Source organism: Danio rerio, chromosome 9, assembly GCF_052040795.2.
Source record: "Danio rerio strain M-AB ecotype USA chromosome 9, GRCz13ab, whole genome shotgun sequence".
In the NCBI taxonomy this organism is placed as follows: domain Eukaryota; kingdom Metazoa; phylum Chordata; class Actinopteri; order Cypriniformes; family Danionidae; genus Danio; species Danio rerio.
In genome coordinates, this window is record NC_141029.1 from 2,394,239 (window position 1) to 2,419,669 (window position 25,431).

Genomic DNA, 25,431 nt, shown 5'->3' on the forward strand with positions numbered 1-25,431 from the left:
AGTAAACCTGTTGCCTTTAAAGCAATTAGTTGACTTTACTTTAATAAAGTGAGTTAACCTGTTGCTTTTAAAGCGATTAGTTGACTTTACTTAATAAAGTGAGTAAACCTGTTGCCTTTAAAGCGATTAGTTGACTTTACTTAATAAAGTGAGTAAACCTGTTGCTTTTAAAGCGATTAGTTGACTTTACTTAATAAAGTAAGTAAACCTGTTGCTTTTAAAGCGATTAGTTGACTTTACTTAATAAAGTAAGTAAACCTGTTGCCTTTAAAGCAATTAGTTGACTTTACTTTAATAAAGTGAGTAAACCTGTTGCTTTTAAAGCGATTAGTTGACTTTACTTAATAAAGTAAGTAAACCTGTTGCTTTTACAGCGATTAGTTGACTTTACTTAATAAAGTGAGTAAACCTGTTGCCTTTAAAGCGATTAGTTGACTTTACTTAATAAAGTAAGTAAACCTGTTGCTTTTAAAGCGATTAGTTGACTTTACTTAATAAAGTAAGTAAACCTGTTGCTTTTAAAGCGATTAGTTGACTTTACCTAATAAAGTGAGTAAACCTGTTGCCTTTAAAGCGATTAGTTGACTTTACTTAATAAAGTGAGTAAACCTGTTGCCTTTAAAGCGATTAGTTGACTTTACTTAATAAAGTGAGTAAACCTGTTGCTTTTACAGCGATTAGTTGACTTTACTTAATAAAGTGAGTAAACCTGTTGCTTTTAAAGCGATTAGTTGACTTTACTTAATAAAGTAAGTAAACCTGTTGCTTTTAAAGCGATTAGTTGACTTTACTTAATAAAGTGAGTAAACCTGTTGCTTTTACAGCGATTAGTTGACTTTACTTAATAAAGTGAGTAAACCTGTTGCCTTTAAAGCGATTAGTTGACTTTACTTAATAAAGTGAGTAAACCTGTTGCTTTTAAAGCGATTAGTTGACTTTACTTAATAAAGTGAGTAAACCTGTTGTTTTTAAAGCGATTAGTTGACTTTACTTTAATAAAGTGAGTAAACCTGTTGCTTTTAAAGCGATTAGTTGACTTTACTTAATAAAGTGAGTAAACCTGTTGCTTTTAAAGCGATTAGTTGACTTTACTTTAATAAAGTGAGTAAACCTGTTGCTTTTAAAGCGATTAGTTGACTTTACTTAATAAAGTAAGTAAACCTGTTGCTTTTAAAGCGATTAGTTGACTTTACTTAATAAAGTGAGTAAACCTGTTGCCTTTAAAGCGATTAGTTGACTTTACTTAATAAAGTGAGTAAACCTGTTGCTTTTAAAGCGATTAGTTGACTTTACTTTAATAAAGTGAGTAAACCTGTTGCTTTTAAAGCGATTAGTTGACTTTACTTATAAAAGTGAGTAAACCTGTTGCCTTTAAAGCGATTAGTTGACTTTACTTTAATAAAGTGAGTAAACCTGTTGCCTTTAAAGCAATTAGTTGACTTTACTTTAATAAAGTGAGTTAACCTGTTGCTTTTTAAGCGATTAGTTGACTTTACTTAATAAAGTGAGTAAACCTGTTGCCTTTAAAGCGATTAGTTGACTTTACTTAATAAAGTGAGTAAACCTGTTGCTTTTAAAGCGATTAGTTGACTTTACTTAATAAAGTAAGTAAACCTGTTGCCTTTAAAGCGATTAGTTGACTTTACTTTAATAAAGTGAGTAAACCTGTTGCTTTTAAAGCGATTAGTTGACTTTACTTTAATAAAGTGAGTAAACCTGTTGCTTTTAAAGCGATTAGTTGACTTTACTTAATAAAGTAAGTAAACCTGTTGCTTTTAAAGCGATTAGTTGACTTTACTTAATAAAGTGAGTAAATCTGTTGCTTTTAAAGCGATTAGTTGACTTTACTTAATAAAGTGAGTAAACCTGTTGCTTTTGAAGCGATTAGTTGACTTTACTTAATAAAGTGAGTAAACCTGTTGTTTTTAAAGCGATTAGTTGACTTTACTTTAATAAAGTGAGTAAACCTGTTGCTTTTAAAGCGATTAGTTGACTTTACTTAATAAAGTGAGTAAACCTGTTGCTTTTAAAGCGATTAGTTGACTTTACTTAATAAAGTGAGTAAACCTGTTGTTTTTAAAGCGATTAGTTGACTTTACTTTAATAAAGTGAGTAAACCTGTTGCTTTTAAAGCGATTAGTTGACTTTACTTATAAAAGTGAGTAAACCTGTAGCCTTAAAATTATTATTAAAATGAACTCTGTGCATAATCATAAACATTAAGTTCAAGGTACAACAGGTTGCTAACATTTTTTATAAGTGAAGTCAACTTGTCGCTTTTAGGGCAATGGCGTTACATGCTTTGTGTCCCAGTGTATTATTGCATACACATCACTGCGTTTAATGTCAAATGACAGACATCATAAGCATTCATAAAATCTCATTCATATTCATGACATGTCATGTTATCATTATGAAGGTTATATAAAGATTATAAAGATTTGTGTTGGGACAACATTAAGGAATTGAGTTGCAGTATTAGTTTTTACAAATTTAAGTAGTTTGAACATAAAACAAATAAATTATTCCCCCAAAAACTCAACAATTGTGTTACTTCGGCTCGTTTTAAATAAGTAGTTTAAACAAACAACAAACGTCATGTTTTGAGTGTGGTGTCTCAAAGTGTGATTGCACTTTTGCTTTCCTGGATGTGCAAATCCACAGGGATCCATGCACAGTTCTTCTCACCTGGGAAGTATTAGACCGCTGTGAGTCTAGCAGGTGCAGGAATGCTCACCTCTGCACAGCCTAAATCAGTATCTCACCCCTGTACTATCACTGCCTTTCTACACCTCCATTTCTTCATGAGTTCAATACCTTTTTCTCTGTGTCATTTCATTTTATTACTTCATTCGTAAACTAATTAGATTTGTTTCCTTTGCATTTATGGTTTTCTTTGGGGTTTACCAAACATCCGGGAAACATTTCAAATCAACATCACCTTTAGAAATATGTTTTATAAGAAAAATGGTGACGTGTTCAATACTTTCTTTCCCACTGTAGGGGCTGAATTTTGTCCACCTGAACCCCCCTGGCTACAGGCCTGTCATGATAAGAGAGATTGGGCCTTTTTTAAGGGAGTTCTGTGAAAATCATATGTCTTTTCACCTTTTCTTTTTGATAATTCCCCCGTTCTGCGTGTTTCTGAAGATCTGCCAGTGTGTCCTCCCGGCTAACGTCTCCCGTGTTTTAACGCGCGTCCGATTGGTCTTGGTCTGGCTTTTCGGAGAGGTTAATACCCGTCCGCTACCTGACAGCACATCTACCCGAGATGCGAGCGCTCACATAGCGGCCTGACAGAATGATGGACTGCCAAACAACACTTTCTGTTCCTCGCCTCTCGTTTCCCCGCTTCTCCCTGACCATACATTGAGAGAGAGTGAGTGAACGGTGTTTATACCTCTGTCAGTTCCTCTGTCTTTTCCTTCTTCTAATCCTCTTTCTTCTTCTTCTTCTTCTCATGAGTGTCTCTCCAGCTGGGAGCGCTGATAAAGGATCTTTCAGGAGTCATGGGGAAAAAAGAAGTAAACCTGGGTCAGGAGGTTTGACCCATCCATTAATATCTGAAATCCAAAGCAAAAACACAACGTTTAAAAACACCAGTAACACTTTAGGTCACAATTCACGTATTAACTAAGTATTAGCTGAAATTATTAGCTTAATAAATGACTTATTAATATCTGAAATCATTAATATATATCATTAACATCATTAATATCTGAAATCTAAAGCAAAAACATAAAGTTTAAAAATAATCCCCTCACTGTCAGGTTATTAATTGGACTCAAAGAATGGACTTTATCTGCTGGTTCAAGCTACTTATTTAAAATGAGTTGAAGCAACACAATTCTTAAGGTTTTTGAGGGGACAAATTAATTGTTTTATGTTCAATCCACTTCACAGTTTTTTTACAATGGAAGTCTATGGAACAGTTGCTAGGGTGCCGTAAGTGGTTGCTAGGGTGTGGCTAGTAAGTTGAAAGGTCACCAGTGATTGGCAGATTGGTAGTCTGAGTTAAATGAGCCCAACCTTAAGCCTGTATGATAGTCTGGCAGAAGGTTTTAAGGTCACAAAGTTCGGTCCAATGTTAAGTCAATGGGACTTTTCCAATTTTTCCGGGCCAGTTTTTGGAAAACCGTAAGAAGGATCAGTTAGAAAAGATATAGCAACTTAATTCAGTATAATTTGGAGGTTTGGAGTAAGTTTGGTGGTTGTAGTATGAACTGTCTAGGAGGAGATGCGTTCTTAAAATAGGTAGAAAAGGAAAGAAGACTGATAAATTTAAGTAGTATAACAGGATGTTGGCTTTCTCAAGCCACCACAGGGCCGGCGCGTCCATAGAGGCGACCTAGGCAGCTGCCTCAGGCGGCAGAATAGAGAGGGCGGCGTCCCTGACACTACCCTCACCACCCTATATCCGCGTAGGGCGGCCGAATAGAGAAGGTGGCATTCGCGACACAATTCTCACCACCCGCACCCTCAGTTATATCCGTGAGGTATAATACCCTGTGCTTTCACTTTAGGGTTGAGGGTGGTGCGACCGTCCTTTGCCTAGAGCGGCAGTTCAGCTTGCTCCGGCCCTGAGTCACCATAATTATAATATATAATACTTATGATGATAAATATTTAATTATAAACTATAAATTAGTTCGAGATACAACAATGCTTAACAACTCATGTTTATATCATTCATCAAATAATTCCCTTTTGAGTCAATTGGACTAAAAAAAATGGACTTTTGCTGCTTGTTCAAACTACTTATCTAAAATGAGTTGAAATAAAACAATTCTTAAGGTTTTTGAGGGGACAACTTAATTGTTTTATGTTCAATCTACTTAAATTTATTAATAAATAAACAAATAAATAAATAAAAATAACTAAGTCAACGATTAAGAGGACATTAAGGATTGTGTGGGACCCAGCATTTTTTAGTGTTAATGTGTTTAGTGTGCGTTTTCGTGAGCAAGTGTGTGTGTTCATTTGTTTAGTGTGTGTTTCCGTGAGCAAGTGTGTGTGTTCATTTGTTTAGTGTGTGTTTCCGTGAGCAAGTGTGTGTGTTCATTTGTTTAGTGTGTGTTTCCGTGAGCAAGTGTGTGTGTTAATTTGTTTAGTGTGTGTTTCCGTGAGCAAGTGTGTGTGTTCATTTGTTTAGTGTGTGTTTCCGTGAGCAAGTGTGTGTGTTAATTTGTTTAGTGTGTGTTTTCGTGAGCAAGTGTGTGTGTTCATTTGTTTAGTGTGTGTTTCCGTGAGCGAGTGCCCCATTATCCCAACATCTCCTAATCATTACCCTCACCCCGCATATTATTAAGGGGAAATGTTGCATCACACTCTAAGTAAAGGACACACACATGCACACAAACACACTCTATCACACACACACACAGAGCTCATTGGTGCTGGGATTGGTGGGAAATAAGTCACAGCCTAAATTGCCCGGGTAGCCATGTTTGATGGTGCCCTGCTGTTTTCCTCCTCTCATAATCCCAGTGGTTCCTCAATTTAGAGAGGCTCTCATGAACCTGTCCCTCGCACAAACACACTATAATGGCTAATTATGGAGTGTGTGTGGATATGGGGGCCGTCTGGCTCTTTGACACCGCTGTCACAGGCGGAGGGGTCACGGTGAGTGGCAGGTCGCTTTATCCGTCTCTCTGATCTCTCTCAGCACTACTTAAGTGGATTCGGCAACACCTCCTGCTATCAAAAGCGCAGCTCAAGAGCGGCTGAAGAGATAAAACTACAGTTTAAGCATCTTCATGCAGTATTTCGCCTCCTGCCATCACTCAGACTCTGAAGGCCCATTGGTGTGATTCAGTGAACATTGTCAGCATCTGAATGCACACCTTCACTGTTTTAAAAATAAATGGTTCACAAAACACTTCAGTCTAAGTAGCAACTCACAACATTTACTGTACTGCTGGCTTATCACCTGCCTATAGTTTAAGGGTCACGAAACACCAAACCAGTTTTTGAGATCTTGACAGTCATATGTGTCCCACCAGTGTTGGAGAGTAGTAATAGATCGTTCATTTTGAATGAATCTTCAATATGACTCGGGAACTTTTAGTCCTCTCAGGGAGTGATTCATTCATCCGCGTGTGCGCACATTTGTACAGGTGGCTTCATTCATTTCAAGTCTTCATCACATTGCGAGTCGTTTATCGTGGAAATGCAGAAGTCAATCATATCCGTTTAGAGCCGGAAAAAGAATTGAACCGTTCACCTCTCGAGATTATATGCACTGTAAGAAAAAAAATCGTAAAAAAAGGTCAAATGACTGGCAGCTACGGCTGCCAAACAAAAACCATAAAATTACGGTAAAATTCCTTTGTTGAAATAAAGTGCAAAAAATAATATATCTACAGATATTTTCATTAAAATGATTACAGAAAAACACTGTTATTTTACAGACTTTTCCTAGATTATTACGATCAAATCCGTTCAATAAAGGTTTTACTAAGAGTTAGTTGCACTAAGAGTTTTACAAAGAAACACTATTATTATACAGACTTCTCCTAGATTATTATGATCAAACATCATCAATAAAGTGACTACACTAAAAGTTCAAGAGAAAACAATGTTATTTAAAAGAATTTTCCCTAAATCATTACGGTTAAACACCTTTAATAACATGCCAAGACATGCTCATGATCGTAATTTAACAGTTTTATTTTGGATCAAAAAATTTTGAAAAAACAACAACAAACGAAATAGAACTGATTAAAGATCTCACAACTTTAAAATTACAGTTGTTACATTTTATTGAATAGTGTTTATTTAAATCATGTAGAGGTTTAAGTTATATGGAATGATTCAGTAACAGATATTAAATGAAATGGAACTGTATGAAAGGGACGCTGACAAATGAGTGCAGATCCAAAGGCAAGCAACAGTCAACACAGGGGCAAACAGATGTAACATTTTGCAGGGAATCCAGAGTCATGGTCAAATAACAGGCAAATGGTCAGTCCCGGCAGCAAACAACGTAAACAATTAACAAACAAAGCAAGGCAAAAGAAGAGAACCGCGTCATAATGTTCACAGTAGCAGCATAACAAGACTAAGCAATTGGTGCGTGCGTCTGTGCTGCTTTTAAAGTGCATATAATCAGTTCATAACGATCCTCCGACTGTGTGTGTGCAATCAGCGGAATCTGGAACAGGTGTATGTGAGCACTCTTAGTGTGTTACTTTATTAAATGGATTTGATAGTAATAATCTAGGAAAAGTCTGTAAAATAACAGTGTTTCTCTGTAAACATTTGAATGAAAATATCTGTAGATTTATTATTTTTTGCACTTTTTTTCAACAAAGAAATTTTACCTTAATTGTATGGTTTTTGTTTGGCAGCCGTAGCTGCCAGTCATTTGACCTTTTTTTTACGATTTTTTTTTTTTTACAGAGCAAGTAATTACAATTTATTACTTTAATTTTGCGTAATTTAATTGTACTTAAAAAACAGGAAAAAACACTGTAAATAATATGTCAATTTTATTGTATAAAACAGACAAATTGCTGTAATTTGTCATTACTTATATAGTACATAAAATAACAGTCAAGCTGTTAATTTACAGATAATGTTTGTAGTTTTTACGAACTTTTGAATATAATTTAAAATAACAGAAAAAATACTGTATAAATAATACTGTAATTTCCCTGTATAAAAAACACAAATGTCAGTAATTTGTCTTTAATAATAAAGTACCTAAAATGAAAGTCAAACTGTGAATTTAGAGAGATTGTTTGTCATTTTACTAAGTTTTGAATATAATGTGAAATGACAAAAACTTACTGTAAAAAATTTAAGGATATTTTCTGTAAAATTAAGTTTTTTTTTTTTTACAGTGTGCGACTGTCAGTGTAACGTGAACGAAACTCTGACATTTGAAGACATGAAGAGATGAGCTGAGCAAAGAGATAACAATACCTTCATAGACAAAAGAGCAGGTTATAGTATTGTATTTATGACTTATTTGTCATGTGATCAACCTTTTGGGCTAGTTGTAGATGTGTTTGGAAGCAATTCGTAACATTTTAATAATATTTTGGCAAATTGAACCAAATGAACGAAATGACTCGAAAAAAGATTTGTTCATCTCGATGAACGAGACTAAAAGATCTGAGTCAGTGAAATGATCCGAACTTCCCATGTAATAAATTACAAATTACCCTATTTAAAATGAAATCAGTACTGTACCTTTTTGCTTACTTTAAAAGTAAAGTAACTTATTACATCTGATTAATTAACACTTGATCCCCCCTGAAGGACATCAAAACAAGATGTATGGGTGGTCAGCACTTTAAATAGCTTCTTCTGATTTATATTATAAATATTAATAATTAAAAATGTATAATGTACATAGACATTTAACCCCCCTACCCAGGTAAAAAAAAAGTGGGTCCCACTTTATATTAAGTGGCCCTAACTAATATGTACTTACACAGGAATTAATAGTTTGTTAAAATGTTCTTATTGTGTAAATACATGTATTTACTGTGTAGTTATGCTTGATTAAACACATGTATGTTATTACATCTTTAAAAAACTTTTGTAATTACATGTGTAAATACACTGTTGACCATCCCTTACACCTTAACCCACCCTTAAACCTACCCATACCACCAAACCTGTCCAGAACCCAACCTCTATCCCAAGTCAAAAGCACCACAAGTGTTTTCAAATACATTATAAACACAGTAAGTACATTGTATTTATTTTTTGATGTAAGTACATAGTAGTTAAGGACACTTAATATAAAGTGGGACCAAAAAGTGCACTAAAATGCACTTTATTTAAGTATACTAAGTACACTTTTCAGTAAAGTGCTCTATTTTCGCACACTTATTTTGTACTTAATGTACTAAAAGATAGTATTAAGTATATGATGAGATAAACTTAATACCATCTAAGTGTACTCAACTGTGCTATTATGAGACGCCATGAAGCTGATCTAAAATGTGCTTTTAACATACTAAACATTTATTTAAAGAATATATTTTTGAAGGGATTCTGTGTGTACACAAAAACAGCATCTGTGCTTCATCAGAACACTTTAATCTATTTGTGCAATAAACCACAAGTCCAAAAATACCTTATGGGAGGGAACAAAAACTTAGCAAAAACTGAGAACACAAAAATATAAATAAGATGCAACATTACAGCACGTATATCAAATGTTAAGACATTTTAGGAAAATGTATTTCTACTACACTACATTACTAATAAATTTTAATAAAGTCAATTTATTGTAAACCTAAAATTACCACACTCAAAATTAATGTAAGTGTTAGTGATAATAGTGCATTCATATTAAGTGTACTTAAAAACAACTTTTGGGAAAATGTACTTCTACTACAATACATTACTAATAGATTTTTTATATATTAACTTATTTTAAACTTAGGATTAGTGTGTAAACAGTGTACTAAAACTCAACTAATGTTTAAAGCATTTGACGCACACCTTTAAAAAACACACTAATAAAACTCTTTTGGATTGTTTTTCTGTAGTGTACTTTATTGTAGTACACTAAAAATTTATTTAAGTATCACTGGTATTTACTATACTTTCGTCAAGTGTACTAAAATCCTACTGAAGTATAAACATACTTTTAATTAGTATATTTACAGTGTAAAACCATCAAACTTTTATTTAACACAAAAAATAACAATACTAAAAATGTATTTGCGGGTTTTTAAGTGAATTTTAGTTGCATTTAATTATATATTTTTTTCACCTGGGTATAGCGGTTTATACCATTGTAGATGCATGATCGCGCCAATCAATGCAATGAAAAATATCATTCAACAGTCTGAAACTGGCAGTTCTAGATCACCAATAGACTGCTTTCATGCGGCCGCCAGTTTTAACAGCAAAATCGAGGCTGCGGTGGGAAGAAACACGGAAGTATTACCTTAGTCACAGAGAAACGTTGTGTACCTGGCTTTACATCTTTTCAGTGAAGAGAAAGTGACACAAATTTATCATTTCACCGCCTTCCGAGTGACCCGAAGGTCCATTCTGAATGCATAGTGAAAACTAAAAGGGGTATTGGACCTCAATTTCAGCTAAGTTAAGGGAAATGGCACTAGTTAGCATTTTAAAGGAAAATTATTTACACATTACAGCATTCATACAACGATTTATTGTTTTTCCCCTTTTGACACCTCTGAAGTTTATTAATAGATCTATATAAAATGCTGCGCTTCCCACCTCCAGTCACAATGACTTCTGGGACTTCTAGAGTGAGTTCGGTGCTCTAGTCTGCATCGGTGCGTCCTCAATTCCAAGAACACATCTGGAAAGTTTCATGCTCGGAGTTTTGGAGTTTCATCGTCCTACGTTCCTGTAGTCTTGAGTATTGGAACTGATCTTTGGCAGCTGATGATGACGTTACACGAGAACACGAGGACCGCTGTGAAGAAAGCATATTGAGAAACAGCCCAGGTGTAGTTGTTGGTAGAAAGAAGCAGTCAGAAAAAAAATCCAACAGAGAATCCAGTTCAGAGATGGATCCACAGCAGCCACAAGTCAACATCCGCTTGTTAAGTGTGACGTCACACGAAGCGGCTTCCGGGTAAAAGCGCCCTATTCAACTGAATGGGGAGACTGATGAAATGGTAATAATAAGCGTTTACAAAGCGATTTAAGGCTTTCGAAAATCACGATCGCAGTATATATGTCCATGCCTGATATTCAATGACCAGAAAGTGATTATTATTTGATAAGTTGTTAAATTTTTGGTATTTGTTATGCAGCAAGCCCAAAGATAGCTGTGTACACTATGATTTTATATAAAATTAACTTTAATGTGTGATTGGAATAAAACGTGATCATAAACGAATGATTTCTCCACTCAACTGAATGGCGACTTGGACCCGGAAACAGTATTACATACGTCACAAACACGTCACCACTTAACAAGCGGATAGGCAGTGAACAGAAGAGGACAGATTAGAGCTTGACACAACAGGACTGCACACAAATGACCACTGAGGACTTATTTAGCCAGAGGAAATAAAGCAATACTCACGTCTCCTCTGCTGTTGTTGAATGAGACGCCAAACAGTCTGTTGAAATTTAAACTGATTCATTGATGACGAGTAAATGTACAGTGGTCGTCCACGCCACCTAAGCACAATCTAGAGCACAGGTGTCAAACTCAGTTCCAAAAGGGCCGGAGCAAGCTGAACTGCCGCTCTAGGCAGAGGATGATCATGCCACCCTCAACCCCAATGTGAAAACGAAAGTGACCGGTTATGAAAATGAAGTGAGGTGTGGCGGACCTCTTTTCCAGCGCACTATGCGCGGATATAACTGTGGACGCGGTGGTGCTGGGGGAGGTGTCGTGGACACTGCGCTATTCTGCCGCCCTATGCGCGGATATAACTGAGGACATGCAGGTGCTGATGGAGGTTATGCTGACGCTGCCCTCTCAATTCTGTCGTCTATGCGCGAATATATCTGAGGACGCGGGTGGTGAAGGAGGTGTCGCGGATGCTGCCTTCTCTATACTGCTGCCCTAGGCGGCCGCCTAGGTCGCCTCTATGGACGCGCCGGCCCTGGCCGCAGCTCTGCACAGTTTATTTCCAACCCTAATTAAACACACCTGATCAAACTAATTGAGTCCTTCAGGCTAGTTTGAAACCTACAGGTAAGTGTGTTGGAGCAGGGTTGGAACTAAACTGTGCAGGGCTTCGGCCCTCCAGGAATCGAGTTTGACACTACTGATCTAGAGTAACGGCTGTTTAAATGACAATATTATGACACCATTCTGACAACCTTCGGCAACAACGTAGATCCTAAACCTTTTTACAAGGTTGGTACAACGTCGTGGGTTGTTACATCGAGGCAACATGTGTGTGTTTTTTTGGGCGTTCACTTGAAACTTGTCTTAAAATGGGAACATCTATTGTTCACACTCTCTGTGTTAAACGTAATTAATTAATTTATCGATTGATTGATTTATTGCTGTTTTTATCTATATGTTAGTGGCTGTATCGATGTGGCCTGGTGGAATGATGCTGAAGCAGTTGTATAATGAAATGTAACCCTGTTTTGTAATAAAACAGCTTAAATCTTCTCTCTCTCTCTTCTCTGTCAGCAGTATTTCCGCAGGGCTGTTCTGCTATACCGTCCTGTCCTCTGTAAATAAGGCGTCCTCATTCTGTCGCGAGGAGGAAAAGGAGCGTTTGACTACAATGGGCTATTATTGGCCATCATAGAGATGAGACAGACTCTCAGGGGAGCGCAGCGCACTTTTCTGAACTGGAAACGTCGGCTGCGTCTCACTCCGTCTCTCTCCCTGCGGCGGAGACGGCAGTGAGCGTGTTTTTGGGCTCCTGAAGGTGTGTGTGTGTGTGTGCGTGTGCGCATGATGATGTCTGGGAGACCCTAGAAGACAAAGATTTCACACTCACAGCTCCTCTTCTCCACCTCACAAACTCGGGAAACTTCGGAGACGTTCATTATGCTGTTTGAAGAAATCTGGGCAGATACCAGGACAATATAATGCAGTTTTCCCTCACATACACTCACTTTATTAGGTACACCTGTCCAACCAATTATTAACACAAATGTCTAATCAGCCAATCACACAGCAGCAACTTAATTCAATTCACCTTTATTTGTTTAGCGCTTTTACAATGTGATTGTGTCAAAGCAGCTTCACATAGAGCACAGGTGTCAAACTCAGTTCCAAGAGGGCCGCAGCTCTGCACAGTTTAGTTCCAACCCTAATTAAACACACCTGATCAAACTAATTGAGTCCTTCAGGCTTGTTTGAAACCTACAGGTAAGTGTGTTGGAGCAGGGTTGGAACTAAACTGTGCAGCGCTTCGGCCCTCCAGGAATTGAGTTTGACACCCCTGACATAGAAGATCATAGTAAACTGAAACCGTGTCAGTTCAGTTTTCAGTGTTTAAGTTCAGTTCGGCTCAGTTCAGTGTGGTTTACTGAGAGTCCAAACGTTGAAGAGCAAATACATCGATGGGTCGAAGAGCTCTATGGGTCCCGAACCAAGCCAGTGGCGACACCGGCCAGAAAAAAACTTCACCAATTGGCGAAAGTGAAGGATAAAAACCCCCGAGAGAAACCAGACTCGGTTGGGCGTGACCATTTCTGCTATGGCTGAGCTGCAGTCTAGGTGCCGGAGAAGCTGGACGTCAGCGAGACTCGTCTGTCTCTGGAGCGTCACAGGCATCAGTCTCATGCTCCTCAGTCCTCCATGACCACCACAGCAGCTGCTCAGGATACGGCCTGGTCCAGGATTATGGAAATCAACTTATCCAGCACATTTTACGCAGCGGATCCAGCCGCAACCCATCTCTGGGAAACATTCACACACACACTTATACACTACGGACAATTTAGCCTACCCAATTCACCTGTACCGCATGTCTTTGAACTGTGGGGGAAACCGGTGCACCCGGAGGAAACCCACGCGAACGCAGGGAGACCATGCAACTGAGCCGAGGATCGAACCAGCGACCCAGCGATCTTCTTGCTGTGAGGCGACAGCACTACCTACTGCGCCACTGCGTCGCCTATTTCGTTTTTTGCCATTTGTTTTTGTCTTACCTGCTTCCTGGAGCCATTCTTCGCCGTACAAACCCAGACGTACACTGTAAATAATAAATTGTTGAGAAAACATTAAAAAATAAGGCAACTTGATGCAGTAAGAACTGCATAACTGCAGAATGACCATTCATTCCTTCGGCTTAGTCCCTTTATTCATCGGGGGTCACCACAGTGGAATGAACCGCCAACTTATTCAGCATATGTTTTACACAGCGGATGCCCTTTCAGCTGCAACACAGTACTGGCAAATGCGCATTCACACTCAGACAACTGGGGCGGAAACCGGAGCACCCGGAGGAAACACACATGAACATATGGATGTCAACTGACCCAGACGGGTCTCGAACCAGCAACCTTCTTGCTGTGAGGCGACTGTGCTACCAATTGCGCCACTGTGTCACCCCTCTTTCAAGCAACAGATAAACAAGCTCAGTTTGCAATCGTCACGTCACGCATGCCCAACTGATTCAAATATCAACATTCCAATTCAACACAAAAATGTTTGTCCAGAAAACTCAGTTAAACATGTAGACATAACATTTTAGCGAATATTGTTGATATAACAGATATTTTTGTGTAATCAATTCTTATTCACAATTCTTAGTAAATATGACAGAAAAAGAACAGTGTGTTGAACAAATGGTGATTATGATTTTTACAGTGTACATGGTGAGCCACTGAGCAAACTGATAACAGCGGGAAAGCCGTCCACACAGCTGGTAAGCTCAAAAGAGGAATTAGCATCATACCGCCCTGTAGCGTTTGTTTTAACAATGAAATGCAGCCATACGTATCTCTGGCTACATAATTTGCGATCTCCAGAAATGTGTACAGGGCTACATTTTCAGAATGAGCCTATGTTGGGATTCTTTTGTAGGTTTAGGGTTGGGATAGGTGTAGACTTTAATAAAATACGATTAATGGCTATTTTAACAAATCATATGAGTAATTATCCTTAGCTGCAACTGGCAACAGCCCCTTTATAATGCATTATAAACTGAAGCATCACAGGAAGTGTTAAACCATGGTGATTTTTCCCTGATTTAAAGTTTCTGAACTGTGAAGGAAACATGTAGATTGGACTTTTCTAGACGAATACAGAGATGATTTGTCCATTAATGAGCAGAATCCTGTATTCCAGAGAGCAGAGTGTGTGGAGAGGGTAATTAGCAGAGTATCAGTGGATCAGAGAGAGAGAGAGAGAGAGAGGGAGGGAGGGAGGGAGGGGTGGATCTGTCCATCACACCCCTCTGTCACTCCTCTGGGGTCTTCCCTCTGTTCAGTGTTTCAAAGTTTCCCGCTTATTCCCCCGAGCAGAGCTGCTAACATATCAAACACTGCCATTACAGCAGTGACCAGCCAACCACACACACACACACACATATACGCGCACACACATACACACACACACACACACACACACACACACACATATATATAAACACACACACACATAGATAGACATAAACCCAAACAGACACATATACATACACACCAATTTCATCTCACAAACACAGACACAAACACACACGGACATAAACACACACAGACACACACACAGACATATATATACGCACACATATACACACACACACACACACACACACACATATATTTAGACAAACAAACACAGACACATATACACACTAATTTCAGCTCACAAACACACACAGATAGACATATAATCACACACACACAAAAACAAACACAAGCACACAAAAATATATAGACATAAACACTCACACACACACCAATTTTAGCTCACACACATAAACAAACACAGGCACACACACACATATATAAACATAAACACACACACACACAGACACACCGTAGAAACATACACACACCAATGTCAGCTCACACACACATAGATAAACAGGCACACACACACACACATATATATAAACATGAAACACACACACTGTAGACACATATACACACACCAATTTCAGCTCACACACACGCACACACACGCGCGCGCACACACACGCGCGCGCACACACACACACACACACGCGCGCGCACACAGACACAGACAAACATAGACAAACACAGACGCGCACACACACACACTCAAACACTTTTTTTCACACACACACTTTTTCACAAACATAAACACACACACAAACACTCTCTCACAGACACACACACACAAATAAGCCCACAATCACACTTACGAACAAACACTGAACACTCTCACACACAAACTCTCTTTCATACACACAATCACGCTTACAGACACACACTGGACACCAACACTCTCACTCAAACACACTCTTTTTTTTACACACACACACACACACACACAAATACACACTGACACACACACACACACACGCACTCACTCATTCACCCGTCAGCAGTGTGGGGTGGGGGAACGGGGGGGGGGGGTCTCAGCACACCGGCCTGATGAATGAATGAATAGAGCAGTGTGTGTGTGTGTGTGTGTGTGTGTGTGTGTGTTGTTTGATTGAACACTGCCTCCAGTCTCCATCTGTCCCGCCAGAACACAGCGCTGATCCTCCAGAGTGTGTCTGTCCGTCAGCGGCTGCAGCGGCGGACCAGGCCGGAGAAACGCAGCTGACAGCGGGCATGATCACAGGCAGAGGCCCGCGCGGAGGGGGCGGAGAGATGTGTTAATTGTGGGCGGGGATGTAAACTGTCACCTCTCGTCGGATTTAACAGCCTCTCGCTCGCTCTCTCTTTCTCCTCGACCTCTCGGCGGGTCTCTGAGCAGCTGCTTTGATAAGCAGATGGAAATGTTTGGGCTTTTCTGGCCTTGTTATGAGGAAAACAGAGCCGATAATGTTGGTGTGAGTGTGAAGAGGAGGATTAAAGACCTGCATCCATTAGAGACTAGCGCAGATCGGCCATAGACGGAGAAGGAAATGGATTTGACATTTAAATAGTGAATTAATTACTGGCATAATTACATAACATGAATATTAAAGAGATGTCGAGATGTTAAAGGATCTAGATAAATAAAAAGCTATTAAAAATAAAATATTGAGACTGATTAAAGTGTTTTTAAAAGTCGATAATAAAAAATAATATTGAGATAATAAAGTATTGGGAAATGTCAATTATGCAAATTTAGTTATTAAAATTCAATAATAAAGAAATACATATGTCAATATTAAAATATTTAGATGCGTATGAAAAGTCATTATTACAAATAAATTATCAATATTAAAATATTTAGATGCTTAATAAAAGCCAATATTTAAAAAATAAATATCTCAATATAAAAGTATTTAGATGCATAATAAAAGTCAATATTACAAATATTAAATATCTCAATATTAAAGTAATTAGATGCATAATAAAAGTTAATATTAAAAATAAAAAATATAATATTAAAGTATTTAGATGCATAATAAAAGTCAATATTACAAATAATAAATATCGCAATATTAAATTATTAAGATGAATAATAAAAGTCAATATTAAAAATAATAAATATCATAATATAAAAGTATTTAAATGCATAATAAAAGTCAATATTACAAATAATAAAAATCGCAATATTAAAATATTTAGATTCATAATAAAAGTCAATATTAAAAATAATAAATATCATAATATAAAAGTGTTTAGATGCATAATAAAAGTCAATATTACAAATAATAAATATCGCAATATTAAATTATTTAGATGCACAATAAAAGTCAGTATTACAAATATTAAATATCTCAATATTAAACTATTTAGATGCATAATAAAAGTCAATATTACAAATAATAAATTTCTCCATATTAAAGTATTTAGATGCATGATAAAAGTCAATATTAAAAATAACAAATATCTCAATAATAAAGTATTTAGATACTAGATATATTTATTAGTACAGAAGCCAAATCTGGAGCTCATGTAACAAAATAACTTACTATAAAGGTCCAAAAACTAGTACAGCCAAATATATATGTTATAGAAAAATATTAACTACATTATATTAAAACATATAAAAAATATAAAATACAAATTATAAAAAGAGGAAAAATCAAGAGAAGCAGAAAAACGAAAAAAAAAAGTTTTGTATGTTGTAATTTTTTTGGTATTATTTTGCTTAAATTTAATTATCTGTTTGGGGACTAGAATATTATTTTAATGAATATATCTATTTAATAAATCTGTATGGTTTAAATGCACCAAAACCCAGTTCCTATATTCACTGAGAAATGGTGAAACATATTCATTTTCAAAATGGGCTTTACTCAATTATGCTCCGCTCTGTACACACACGCACACACACACACACACACACACACACACACACACACACACACACACACACGCACACGCAAACACACACACACATAAATATATGTGGTAAAATTTTGAAAGATGATAAAAATAAAACTAATATGGTAAAATATTGTGACCATTACAACCAAACATTTGTTTATTTCAGATCATTTTATCAATACATTTATTTCTGTGGAGGAAAAAACTTTTTAAGTTCTGTATGAGGGACAAAAATGAAATGAACATATTTTTAAATAGAAATGAATTTTTCAATATAAATACTGATTTGTTAGTTTAATAAAATATCATTTATGTAAAAAGTAAAATATTGTTTCAATTTGATTTGTAAAAGATGATTAAATTGTATGAAGTCACTATAATGCACAGGTCCACGACAGAACGGCAAAAACTATCTCTCTCATATTCCTAATTTAAAAATAAGGTCTTGTTTAAGCGGAAATATGTCAACATGTTTTTATGGTCACTATGGATCAATGTCATTAATAATAACAGTACTCTTAATAGTTTTTATTTTCATATTTCTTTAAACTCAAGTTAAAAATTGTTGAGAAGGTCATGTTTGCTTAAGATAAAAACACTGTCGATTCCTAATGGCATCTGTGGTTAAAGCTGTAATAATCCATTACTGTGTGTGTGTGTGTGTGTGTGTGTGTGGTGTGTGTGTGTGTGTGTGTGGTGTGTGTGTGTGTGTGTGTGTGTGTGTGTGTGGTGTGTGTGTGTGTGTGTGTGTGTGTGTGTGTGTGTGTGTGTGTGTGTTGTGGTCGTCCTTGTCAAAGCTTTCACTGACTCTCAGTAATTAGTGCAATCATGACACATCTGAGGAGCTGTTTCTGTGACAGCACTCAACAGAGACAAGAGTCCCCGCAGACAGAGTTCACACCCCCAAACACACACACACACACACACACACACTCACACACACACAGAGAGAGAGAGAGAGAGAAAGAGAGAGAAAGAGAGAGAGAGAGAGAGAGGGTTACACACAAGCGCACAAACACACACACACACTTTATCGCTTTCTCACACACAAATGGACACACATCCTTACAAATTCACACACACAGTAAAACAATTGCACACACACACACATACAACCCACACATGGCCACAGAATACATGCACACACACATGGACACATCCTTACAAATTTACACACATAGCAAAGAATACATACAGGCACGCACACACACACACACACACACACACATACTTACAAACACACACAAGCACACACACTCTCTCAATCTCTCACACACATCCTCAGAAAAACAGAGTATAAGACATCCACGCACGCACACACACAAATGTCTGTTTTTGTGAAAAGTGGGGACATTACATAGGTTTCCATTCATTTTATACGGTCCAGACCGTATATTGTATTGCCCTCACCCCACCCCACCACTAATCCCAACCATCACAGGAGTCAGTGTGCAGCTTTACTCTCATTAAACTCATCCTGTAGGATTTATAAGCTTTTTGAAAAATGAGAACATCACCAATGTCCTCATATTTCACCTCCTTTTTGTAATACCTGTGTCATACCCATGTCATTATACATATATGTGTCCTGATATGTCACAAAAACACGCGCACACACACACACACACGGGCTTACAAACACACATACACATCCCTGCAAATTTACACACACAGCATAGAATATAGTACATGCACACACACATGCTTACACACACACACACACACACGCACACATGCACACTCATAAACACACATACATGCAAGATACAACCTCCAAACAAACCATACCTGCCATTCCAGATCATAAAATGATGGGTGGATTGGGGGGTTTCTGCGTTTGGGGGTGTGTGCGAAGTGAACCGTGGGGGGATAGTTGCGCAAAGTGAAAAGCGGGGTTGGGGGGGAAAGGGGGGCTCGGTGCAGGGTGCGCGCAAGGTGAGGGTAAGGTGTGCGCAAACTGAAGAGCAGGGAGCGGGTATGAAGATATGCATGGGGACTAAACCAAAAAGCTAGCCGGACTGTACCAAAAAGCTGAGGGGTGGTGGGGGGAATTCCGTGAGTTTTCTGGGAGACAGAACATACGGGAGATGGGTCTGAAATACGGGAGACTTCCAGGAAAAACAGGAGTGTTGGCAGGGATGAAACACACAATCAAAATTTACAGACTCTGAGTTACACACAGACACACACACACAAACTAACACTAAGATAAAGGGTAACACACATTCACACACATCCTTGATTTTTAAAAGGCGGCATCAGTCCCCGCCGCTACACTCATGCTAAAATTAGGAATGAGATCGTAGACATTCGTCCAAATTAGCCACTTAATCAAAACGTTTTGAATCGGCATGAGACGGCATCAATTAAACTGATTTATTCAAATTTAATCCAGCATCGGCTGATTTCATTTTATAGCAGACAAAACAACAAGCATTATTTAATGTGTTCCTCACGATGAAAGGAACGAGATCACGACACCAACCTCACTCATGGCCATTCTACACTGATCAATGCTTCGTCTGATCGTGCTGGTCTTCTGAAGTAATGCACAACTTGGTCTTGATGTTGAAACTCCTTCGGAAATGACATTAAGGGCCGTACTCACACTAGGTACAGTTGCCTCGAACCACAGCACGCTTGTCCCCTCTCCCATCTCCCCCGACGGCCCGCACTTACACCACAAATGGGCCTCGGCATGCTTACGTCATCGCTGCTGCGCTGTTCAGTGAGAAGCGCTCTCTCATTCAGCAACACAGTGGAGATTTCTCTAGTTATATCATTTCAGTCGTTTGATATACAGTGACATGCAGTCAGATATTTCGCCAAACAGTCCTTAGGGATGCGGTGACACGCAGTCAGATATTTCGCCGAACAGATCCACCACTTTTGGTGCTCATAAACAATCATAAAGCTCTCGTGCTGCAGGAATGAGGAGGTCTGCTGAAGCCGCGCAGCTGTGGTGCAGTGAGGGGTTTGCGTCTTTAATAAACTACGGCAGTTTGCGTTCACTGAACAGTAAGAATGATTAAAAAAATCCATATAAAACAATTCCTTAAAAGTCACGTCTCGCTTTCAGTTTCGGGCTTTGGCGCGTTTTGCACTCACACTACAAGCGTACCGCGCCAAAGCCCAAGTGAACCGCGCTCAGGCACACCTCTTCCAACCGGGCCAGGGCCGGCCAAGTGAACCGTGCTTGAGCCCGATTCAGCGCACTCACACTTCTCAAACGATCCGGGAAACGGGCCTGGGCACGGTACGGATGACATAGTGTGAGTAGGCCCTAAAGCTGCGGTCACACTGGGCTTTTCCTCCCATAGTCTTCCATTCATACGCACGCGAACGCGTCAGCCCGGAAACGCAGGTCATGCGTCAAATTTCACAGGTTGCTGCGGTGCAAATCTCAAGCTTGCATATACTTAGTTTTTGTTGATTTTTTAGGAACATATAACCAGTGGGAACAAAACAAGCAAATAAAAAAGAATACATAAATATACATAAACGTACATATGTATACAGACCTATATAGGCAAATACATCCATTCCACACATGTATATCCATATACATACATGCATAAAAACATTAAACTAACCTCATCAAAACAGATAAATAAATAAGTATAAAATAAAATATAATAAAAGGTTGCCAAACATATTTTCACAATTATACAAAACCTTTAGAATTATGTAAATGTTCAATAATAAATAATTATATTGCCGTTGAGGAGAAAGTCAGCCATTTACTCCATCTCTTTTCAACAGTCTCTAATTGTACTCGAAGTGCATGTGTCGTTTTTTCCATTTCCTCAACTTCTGCTATAATTTTACGGTTCCTTTGTTTTCATTCTGTGTAGCTACATGAGCTCGTGACGTATCTCTAACCAATCAGCGTTCAGCTGCACATGTAGCTCCACCTTTTGGTACCCTTTCTCTTGTTTGGTATCCTTTCGAGAGGGTGCTGAAAAAGTGTGGTTCGGTATGCTTTTTGACAGTGGAAAAGCGTACCAAACCGAACCGTACCGTACCACTCAGTAGAAACGGGCCATATAGCAACGATGATTGGCTCCTGTACTGGTAGGCGGGGCTTCATTCGTCATATTGACCATTACACTTTTCCCCATTCAAAACTATACAAGTGACACGTCTTGTGTAGGCGAAGCTGTGGCGCAGTAGGTAGTGCTGTCGCCTCACAGCAAGAAGGCCGCTGGTTCGAACCTCGGCTCAGTTGGCGTTTCTGCGTGGAGTTTGCATGTTCTTCCACCGTTCGTGTGGGTTTCCTCCAGGTGCTCCGGTTTCCCCCACAGTCCAAAGACATGCGGTACTGGTAAATTGGGTAGGCTAAATTGTCGTTGTGTGTGTGTGTGTGTGTGTGGATGGGTTGCAGCTGGAAGGGCATCCGCTGTGTAAAAACATGCTGGATAGGTTGGCGGTTCATTCCGCTGTGGCGACCCCAGATTAATAAAAGGACTAAGCCGACAAGAAAATGAATGCATTCTATTAACAACATTAGCACTATTCATTGTGACTGAGAACAACGTTGTACTTTGATAGTCATTTGCTGCCAATATGATTATTACACTTCATAATTTGCAAAGAAAACTTTTGTGAAAGTCTGAATATGTGCATATGAAACCAACTGACCTCAATAATCTGCAGGTCTAAAACAATGTCACTTCCGCATTGCAGAATAAGGTCAATACTGAAATGAAAGCCGTCCTGGAGTGTGTGTGTGTGTGTGTGTCTGCAGTTCAGTGTGTTTTGAGGGCAGAGGTGGCGCTGCGTCTGCTGGTGTCTGTAATGAGCGCTGGACTGGACAGACTCTTTCTCTCTCTTTTCCTCCCTCTCTGCGCTCTGTCCGTCCTCTCGGGATCTCATCATCTTCCCTAACAGTCAGAGTGGGATTTAGTTCCCTCTATTCCCTCACCTTCTTCCTCCTCCTCTCGCCGTGTGCCTTTTCCCATCCCTCCATCGCAGCTCTTTTACTGCTTAAGAGCCTCTGTTTCGGACACTCATCTGACCTGCGCATCTAACACACTGCTCCAAACGCTTCGTGACCAACGGAGAGTTTATTTTTCATGCTCGTGAAACCTGAAAATACTTGGAGAAACAGATTTTGCTACTGAAAACATTTACTTGTGATTTTTTTAAGCGTTAGGGCTCATAAAACTTGGCATACACTTTAAAATATTCAGAAATTATCAAAACGTAGTACTTTTCCCCATATACTTTTGCGTTTGAGTTTCTTTACGGGAGCTTGATTTTTCTTCCGACAACTTTTAACTTTGAAAAGTTGGAAAAGGTGACTTTTACGCACATTATGAAAAGTTTACAGTGCTATATTGTCTGGGTTGGTGTTGAATATTATGCTACGAAAACCTTGTAATAAGCTGCCAGTACATTTGATGTCATTTTACAGGCTTATTCATCTCTATATATTATTTCTTAACGCTCGTACACACCAGGACGCTTTTCGTTTGTGTTTATCTTCAGGGTTTTTCAAGACGTTTTTCAAACCCAAGCAATTTTCACTGGCGTCGAGCACTAGAGTATGTAGGGCCGGCGCGTCCATAGAGGCGACCTAGGCGGCCGCCTAGGGCGGCAGTATAGAGAGGGCGGCATTCGCGACACCTCCCTTAACACCCGCGTCCTCAGTTATGTCTACGACACCTCCCTCACCACCCGCGTCCTTAGATATATTCGCGCATAGACGACAGAATAGAGAGGGCGGCGTCAGCGACACCTCCCTCAGCACCCGCGCGTCCTCAGTTACATCCGCGCATAGGGCGGCAGAATAGAGAGCGCAGTGTCCGCGACACCTCCCTCCATCAGCACCCGCGCGTCCTCAGTTATATCCGCGCATAGGGCGGCAGAATTAAGAGCGCAGTGTCCGCGACACCTCCCTCAGCACCCGCGCGTCCTCAGTTATATCCGCGCATAGGGCGGCAGAATTAAGAGCGCAGTGTCCGCGACACCTCCCTCAGCACCCGCGCGTCCTCAGTTATATCCGCGCATAGGGCGGCAGAATTAAGAGCGCAGTGTCCGCGACACCTCCCTCAGCACCCGCGCGTCCTCAGTTATATCCGCGCATAGGGCGGCAGAATTAAGAGCGCAGTGTCCGCGACACCTCCCTCAGCACCCGCGCGTCCTCAGTTATATCCGCGCATAGGGCGGCAGAATTAAGAGCGCAGTGTCCGCGACACCTCCCTCAGCACCCGCGCGTCCTCAGTTATATCCGCGCATAGGGCGGCAGAATTAAGAGCGCAGTGTCCGCGACACCTCCCTCAGCACCCGCGCGTCCTCAGTTATATCCGCGCATAGGGCGGCAGAATTAAGAGCGCAGTGTCCGCGACACCTCCCTCAGCACCCGCGCGTCCTCAGTTATATCCGCGCTTAGGGCGGCAGAATTAAGAGCGCAGTGTCCGCAACACCTCCCTCAGCACCCGCGCGTCCTCAGTTATATCCACGCATATTGCGCCGGAAAAGAGGTCCGCGACACCTCACTTCATTTTCATAACCGGTCACTTTCATTTTCACATTGGGGTTGAGGGCGGCATGATCGTCCTCTGCCTAGAGCGGCAGTTCAGCTTGCTCCGGCCCTGAGAGTATGCAAAATCTCTCCTTGACGTTAGATGGCGCTACAGCAACTTTAAGCTTCTGACACCCTCTTGTAACGAAGAAGAAGACAAAGTTGACACGCTTCTTGTTATGAATGGTTCAAGCAGCAGCTCTAGCGATGAAGAAATGATTAGTGTTCACCAGAGCAATAAGCAGCTCTGTTCATATCGCCTCTTGGCATCTTCTTCAATGTGCGCTCGCACTGACAGTTTTGCGCTTGAGCGTCTCCAAGTGCTGTTAACTGTAACTTCAGCAGCTCCGTGCACGTGAACAAAAGTGCCAATCTGATTGATGGAGAAGGTTTAGGCACGACGCGTCAAAACAAAAAAAACGAGCATGAGGTGTTTCTTTAAAAACTAGGCTCTTACGCCTGACGTTTTGCGCATTGGTGTGCACGATCATACTAACGCCCTTTATTTAGCCACGTTAAACATCAAGGGAAAATGCGAGCAAAAAGCATCCCGGTGTGCACGGGCCTTTATACATTAACAACTGCAGAGTTTAATTTTCAACATCAAAAGTCGACAGAGCAGAGATCTACATGCCATAATGCAATTCACAACCGTAAATATACAAATAGCCAATTATATTTCAGCACCCCGGGTTACCTTGGTGGAAAATCATGTATTTCATTCATTCAGTCTGGAAGGCTCTCAAAATATGCGTCCACGACCGAAATGCAACCTCCGGCGGACAGAAGTAGACTCTGAAATGAGACACAGATTCAGAGTTCCACATGAGATGGTTATTAATTAGCAAAAAGTATAAATATTTCAAACGTAAACATTAGGTGAGCAGGTTACACTCCAACCCGCGTCCTAACAACATGCTATGTGACGAGATTTACAGTGATAAGAAATTTGGCTGTTTGCACCAGATGAAGCACGACAGAAATTTAAGTACAGCCATTCAGAAGCACAGAATAGTGCACTCACTGCACTCCAACGAGAGGGTAAAGTTTATAAGTAAATGTTACATATTAAACCTCTT

The 25,431-nt window shown here is 39.5% G+C and overlaps 2 long non-coding RNA genes across 3 annotated transcripts in view; one reads left to right on the top strand and one right to left on the bottom strand.

Annotated features, from left to right (window-relative positions):
• The first annotated feature begins 583 nt into the window (after nucleotides 1-583).
• Nucleotides 584-25,431, top strand: part of LOC148679653 (uncharacterized) — a 189,053-nt gene continuing 164,205 nt past the window's right edge. Inside the window, exon 1 of the long non-coding RNA XR_015944785.1 lies at nucleotides 584-2,158. This is a non-coding gene — a long non-coding RNA (uncharacterized LOC148679653). The remainder of the gene's footprint in view (nucleotides 2,159-25,431) is intronic.
• LOC141376045 (uncharacterized) overlaps nucleotides 21,266-25,431 on the bottom strand; it is a 52,478-nt gene continuing 48,312 nt past the window's right edge. Inside the window, exons 3-4 of one of the 2 annotated variants that reach the window (XR_015499170.1) lie at nucleotides 25,050-25,147; nucleotides 21,266-22,923 (exon numbers count right to left, since the gene is read on the bottom strand). This is a non-coding gene — a long non-coding RNA (uncharacterized LOC141376045). Of the gene's footprint in view, nucleotides 22,924-24,924; nucleotides 25,148-25,431 lie in introns of those variants that run through there. The other variant, XR_015499169.1, reaches the window with a different exon arrangement.